General features: G+C 38.0%; 1 non-coding gene across 1 annotated transcript; it reads left to right on the top strand.

Moving 5' to 3' along the window:
• Window positions 1–1,455: 1,455 nt before the first annotated feature.
• LOC120080669 (small nucleolar RNA R71) lies at window positions 1,456–1,562 on the top strand. The gene has a single exon (XR_005482619.1). It is a non-coding gene; the product is annotated as a small nucleolar RNA R71 (small nucleolar RNA).
• The last annotated feature ends 5,250 nt before the right edge of the window (window positions 1,563–6,812 follow it).

Below are 6,812 nucleotides of genomic sequence, written 5' to 3'. Positions count from 1 at the left end.
TGTACACATCAATCTAAGCGTGACCAGTGGATAAAAATGGTCACCCCAATATGATGGGTACATCCTTATCCGCTTCATAATCCAGGATGATGAAGTCTACCGGTAATATAAATTTGTCAATCATGACCAAGACATCCTTCACCTTCCTTTCTGAATGCACAAGAGACCTGTCAGCTAGCTGGAGAGTCACCGTCGTGGGCGACAGCTACCCTACATTCAACTACTTGAAAATTGAAAAGGGCATTAAGTTGATGCTAGCCCCGAGATTGCAAAGCGCCTGACCAATATATAACTCTCCGATTGAGCAGGGTATTGTGAAACCTCCAAGGTCACGCATTTTTTATGGAATTATGGATTTTGAACTTTGCGTCAATGCCACCATTGCGAACTTACTGGTGCTTCTTTTCTTCGTCACCATATCCTTCAGAAACTTCGCATACTTTGGCATCAATTCAATCGCTTCAGTTAAAGGAATGTTAACATGCAACTGTTTCAGCATGTCCATGAAGCGTTGATACTACACTTCATCATTTCTCTTCTTTTTAAGTTTCTAAGGGAATGGTGGCAACTGTATTTTCACGATTCCCTGTTCTTTTGGCTTCGAAGTGGTCGCAATCTCTGGTTCCATCGCAATTGGAGCAGTTCTGTTTAGCTTCTTCTTCTCTTCCGCCACTGTCTTTCCGCTTCGCAATGTTACAACTTGACATTACTCCTTTCCCATACCCCCTGGGTTGCGTGGAGCTCAGTTGAACTCGACAGTGCCTCTTACGGTCTACTCTTGAGTCCACTCGCAATCTGTCCTATTTGAATTTAAAGATTATGGATACACATAGCTTGATTCTGAAGCACTATTTCATCTTTTCAATATGTTGTTTCAGTATGCTCTCTAAGGATACCTACGAACTACTAGCTTGATTTTGCGTTTGACCGTTTGTTCATGGAAAAAATCTTGGTGGCCCTTCTTTCTGCACCATTGGTTAAAATTTTGTTGTTGATTTTTCCACGCAAAGTTAGGGTGGTTTCTTCACCCAGGATTGTACGTATTGCAAAACAGATTATTCTTCACAAAATAAACAGATTGGGTTCCTCCGACAATCTTCCATTGGATGGCCTTCACCGCAAGTGGCACAACTTGCGCTCGCTTGGTTGATTGTGTTGACCTGCCCCCTTTGCATTCCTGGGCTGTTGATTGTGATTCCTTGTATCAAATTTATCATCGCAATCATTTCGTTTTGCAGGGATGTGATGGCCTCATTATTTGCGTCACAATCTTTAGTTCTCAGTCTTTGATCGCTTTCTCTCCAGTCTTCATGATTTTTCAAAGTGCGATCAAGTATGTTCTTAGCTTCATCGTATGTTTTGTCAAGCAGACCTCCAACTGCTGTTGCATTGGCAGCCGTCTGCGATGCAAGGTTCAAACCGTGGTAGAAATTTTCCATCTGTAAACAATATGGTAAGCCATTATGCGGGCAATCTCTTACCAACCTTTTAAAACTTTCCCAGGTGTCACTGAGTGATTTGTCAATATCCTGTTCAAAATTAGTGATCAACTTCCTCCTACTGGCTTTCTTCGTCAGGGGGAAGTACTTGTTCATGAACTTCTCCACTACCTGTTCCCATGATGTAATCTCCCTTGGTTCGAGAGAATAAGCCCATTTTCGTTCCTGGTCACACAACGAAAATGAGAACAGTGTTAATCGAACCTCCTCAGCAGAAATGTTTAGGAACAAAAACATATTGTAGATCTCAATAAAATTCCGGAGATGGGTATGCAGACCCTCGCCACGCCTACCGCCAAACTGTTCGGCAGTTTGAATCATCTGCAGCATCACAGGTTTCATCTCGAATCTCGATCCATCTAAGGCTGGCCTCATGATTCCTGGCAAGAAATCATAAAGGTTGGGCGACGTATAGTCCCGGATGGGCCTATTGCGGTCGTTCGACAAAAGGATGGGATTCGCCATGATATTATTTGTATTTGGTGCTCTGTCTTCTGGTTGCTCCGCCATGTTAGGATCTTTCTCTTGTTATCGCTGGCGGTTGTTTCTTCTTCTTCTTCGGAAAGTTCTCTTAATCTCTGGGTCGTAGTTGGGCTCAGGATTTTGTCCTTCACTCATACGACGCTCGTTTCTTCCCTTACCTAAGGAGAGGCAGTGCACAAAGATGGAGAGTCTGCAAAGAAAATAAAAAAGTTACCGTTAGCACAATGTATTTCCGTAGTTCCCCGGCAACGGCACCAAAAACTTGATGTGTGGTTAATGCGATGGAATAATGATATAAATTGTGATGGTGTTGTATACGTTGTGCATGCAAGATTTCTTAGCAAGATCCAAGTATAAACCCTACTAAGTTGCCTGGTAAGCCCAGGGTTGAACACAGAGACTATGGAAACAGTATGCGATGGTGATTTCTGATAACTTTGCGAGGACAAATAAAATAATGCATTCGTTGGTATGTTTGTTTAATATATAAATTCTAAGCGGCGAAATTGAGAAAAGAGTCAATAACAACGAAAGTACAATGAGTATGCAAGGGAATGGGTTGAGAAGGGATTTAGCTAACACTTTCTAAGATTGCGTTAATGTTATGCGATCATCTACATACATACAACAACAAGTAATCTCTCAATGCAAATGTTATAGCTCCTAGTTTTAGGACGCATGTGATGTATGCAATAATGTCTATAGGATTTATGTCTAAGCCTCTACTCTTGTCTATGCGATGATGAATGACACACATATACACAAGACGACTGCATACTACCATAACCTATTTCTAGGGTGCATGCGATGCATGTTAGCAAACAAAACTTATCTCTAAGTCTCTATCTCTTGCTTATGCGATTCAAATCTTGCTTTCTCAAGTCTAGATTCTAACTTAGCTCTCTCAAGTCTAGGTTGTTTCTTTAGACTCTCTCTCGAGTAGCTCTAAAGGATGATGGACGCATACATAAGACAAGATGATCGCGTAAAATGAAGATCTTAGGTCATGCTAGCTAAGTGCTTCTCAACCCATTCAGAAGTTTAGTTACTCATGCGTAATATGAGGAGAGTGAACGAATGTAGAAATGCAGGTTCCATGCTAAAGTGAAATCAAAATACAGAACGACAATGGGGAATAAAGATAGGGCTCCTGATAGCAATTTCTTGCTTCCCAAGGCTTTTACACTGTTTTTCTCTATTCTGCTCAAAGAATATTCTTGCTTTCACAAGAGTTGGCCCTCTCTCCGTTTTCAACGCTTTCCGGTACTCTCTCGAGCTGACCAAGAACGATCTTTAGGTGTCTTCTCTCTTCTCTTGCCTCCGCCTTCTAAGTGTAAGAAAACTATGAACAAAGGCTAACTATCTTCTATATGGTGCTCTCTATATGGCTCAGCTGGAATAGAACCGAGCCGAACTCTTTTAACGAAGATGGAGAAAACTATGAACAAAGGCTAACTATCTTCTGTATGGTGCTCTCTATATGGCTCAGCTGAAATAGAACTGAACCGAACTCTTTTAACGAAGGTGGCCTTCGATATTTATAGAACTTCAGGCTAGAGCTTTTTCTCTCAAATTATTGCATTGATGGGATGTCAATAATTCTCTTTCTGATGCGTCAAATAATTGTCACCGAAAAGTTGAGTGTACTAGCTACAGTGTGTCGTTAATGACTTGTCAACTAAATTCGGATTCGACTGTCATCAGCTTTCTATCCCACGTGATTTATTAAGCTTTCACCTTGATGCGTCGGCTTTATGTGGCCACCTTTTTTAGCAGATCTTCGTGAACGCATAAGATTGCATAGCCTTGCAGTCGCAATCTTTCAATGTGCTTGGACGTTGAATTCCTTGGATCACAACTCTGCCTTGCGCCAACGCATTTTTCTGCACAAATACATAAATTAGCTGCTTTAATGCGGTGGACGCATGCGATCACAATGTTCTAAACTTAATGCTTTTGGACACGATTTTATATATTTTTACCGTCGCAATTCTTCATTGTTTTATATCTTTGCACTGTAATAACGTGCATTTCTTTCTGTTATCACACACCCAAATTTAAAACAATGCTTATCCTTATCATAAACTAAATATTTTCTCTAGAAAGTCGACCGCCTTTCTCTTTCCTAGATTTCTCGATTTGCCTTATTCAAATCCTATGTACCAAAATCTCTTTAATTCCTATCCAAATCTCTTCTTAAAATATTTCTAAAATTTAGGGACCGCAAGTTTAACCTTCAAAAAGACTTTACTTGTTTCCAGGGCATTGCATGATTTATTTCATATAAAAATACTTTTTCAACTGGGGTGTTTTCAAATGATTTTTATCCTTACGTAGTTTAGATATTTTTTCTATGACCTTGCACTGATCCAAGTGCCAAGCCTTCGTTCCGGCTTGCCCTCACGGGTGTCATGCGGACATCCAACTACGAGTAAGGCGCTTTTTCTCAGTCTAAACTCATGCCCAATGGGCAGTGGAGTTGTGCTCATTTTATTTATGCGTTGATCACAATTCCTATCTTCGTTTTGGCTTGCCCCCACAGGTGTCATACGAACATCCAACTATGAGTAGGATCCGATCACAACGTTATTATTATTATTATTTTTTAGAATGCCTAAAATTAACAAGGTTGAAAATAAATACCGCACCCCTAAATTTAAACGCAGCAATGTCCTCATTGCTGAAAGATTGAATGAATTCATGTAATGCTCTTAGGAGGTTTCGTACAAGTCAGTTTGAAAGAAATCTTGTGGACCACTAACTTCTAGAAATATTTCATGAATTGACTGTCCTGAAATTAAGTTGACTCTAGCACATACGATGAAAAATAGAGGCATGCATTTCATCATTGAAATCATAATTGGCATAGAAAAATAATGCGGTGACTTTCTAAATTAATCGATATTTAAAGATTCCGCCAACTAAAGAGGATGCGATGATAAAATTATCAAAGTTAAGATGAGATGTTTATAACATCCTGAATTTTAGGAAAATTTAAGTTAATTATCTAAAATTATTGAGTTTAAATTTCCCTTTCATTTGGAAAATTTGGAAAATTGGTGTTAAATTGAAATAATTGAAAAACTTTTATTGGTTACATTGAATTTAATTGATTGGGTATTCCAACTGATTATCTTGAAAATATTGAATTTTGCTTCCTTTTGATTTTGGATTTTAGGGCCAACTTAAAAAAAAAAATTAAAAGAGACAATTAATTTCATGTGGTTTTGAATTGATTTAAATATTTGGAAGGATTTAATTTGTATCAAATTGATGGATCATGTGCCCTTTAATTTTGGTTTTTGAAGCCTAAATTAAGATAATTTGAAAAGTTAATTGATTTCTAAATTTAATATAATTTTTGGAGATTTTGGAGATATCGTGATAAAATATTTTATTTATCTTTTCAAAATTTGAAAAAAAATAAAAGAATTGAGATTTTTTCGAAATTAAATGAGAGTGAAAAGAGGTCAAAAATTTGGGAAAAAGCAATTCGATTTTTCAGCGATAGCTTCCACAAAATTGTCGATTGCAAGAGTTTGAACTGTTGAATCATGCTCAAATTTGGTCAATCTGTTCGAGAAATATAGATTTTCATTTTGAACGGTTGGATTGTTGTTTGAAGATCTGATTTGTTCGTAATCGCTACTGAATAAAATCTGTAAACTAGAAATTCCCCTTCTCTCCCACTCTCGCAAACCCTCCTCATGCAAGACCCTCACTATTAGCTGCTAGCCTAAACAATTTATGTCGTTCGACAGCAACACATGCTGCCTATCTATGACAGCCACAAGTCGACGCGCCGTCGGCCACCATTATCCCGATCTTTGTCGAAATTTTGAGGAAAACCTTGGATTCAAGGTTTAAAAGTTTTGAGGCATTGACCATCAAGCTAGATACCATTTTATTTTGCAGAAAATTGGTGAATATCGATTGGCTAATTAAATCGAGTATTGGAATTTGTCTTGGACCAGGCCACAACTTTAGGTTGATTCAAGTGTGCTAAAGAAGTTCTAAGGAGATTTTGTTTTGCGTTTTTTACCAAGTTGAGGTAAGTAATCTTACTACTGGAATTGTCCTAGTGTCCGACAATGTTAATTATGATTTATTGAGGATTATTAGTTAGCATGAGATTTATGTCTGCCTTCATTGATTGAGGTTTGAAATGATTGGAGTCAGGAATTGACAAATATGATTTACTGAGGATATATTGATAGTTTGATGTTTATGTATGCCTTGCTGATATGAGAGTTTAAAAGGCTAGTTGCGCATAGAGATGTTTGAATACTAGTATGATTTGAGTATATTATTTTTATTGGAGATCCTGTTGAATCTGAAGAGTATGAGATGCATACATATGTTGTAAAGCTATGATGAAGAAATTTATATGTATATTGTAGAATCATGATGATGAGATGTATATGTATGTTAGAAAACCATGTTGAGATTGTGATGTCGAGATTGTGATAGTGATTTTACTGATTAGTTAGAATGCCCACCAGTTTGTGTTTCCTTCGAGATTCACCAGTCTGTGTTTCCTTCGGGATTCACCAATTTGTATCTCCTTCGGGATTCACCAGATATTGTGTTTCCTTCGGGATTCACTAGATATTGTGTTTTCTTTAGGATTCACCAGATATTGTGTTTCCTTCGGGATTCACCAGTTTGTGTTTCCTTCGGGATTCACCAGTTTGTGTTTGTTTCCTTTGGGATTCACCAGTTTATGTTTCCTTCGGAATTCACCATATTGTGTTTCCTTCGGAATTCACTAGAGGTAGTGGGCATATTTAGTTATAGTAGGATAGAACTCAGTTTTTCATGTATATATGT

The sequence above is a fragment of the Benincasa hispida genome, chromosome 6, assembly GCF_027475165.1.
Source record: "Benincasa hispida cultivar pf3 chromosome 6, pf3_genome.v1.1, whole genome shotgun sequence".
Classification (NCBI taxonomy): domain Eukaryota; kingdom Viridiplantae; phylum Streptophyta; class Magnoliopsida; order Cucurbitales; family Cucurbitaceae; genus Benincasa; species Benincasa hispida.
This window is presented reverse-complemented; position numbering and strand designations above follow the sequence as displayed.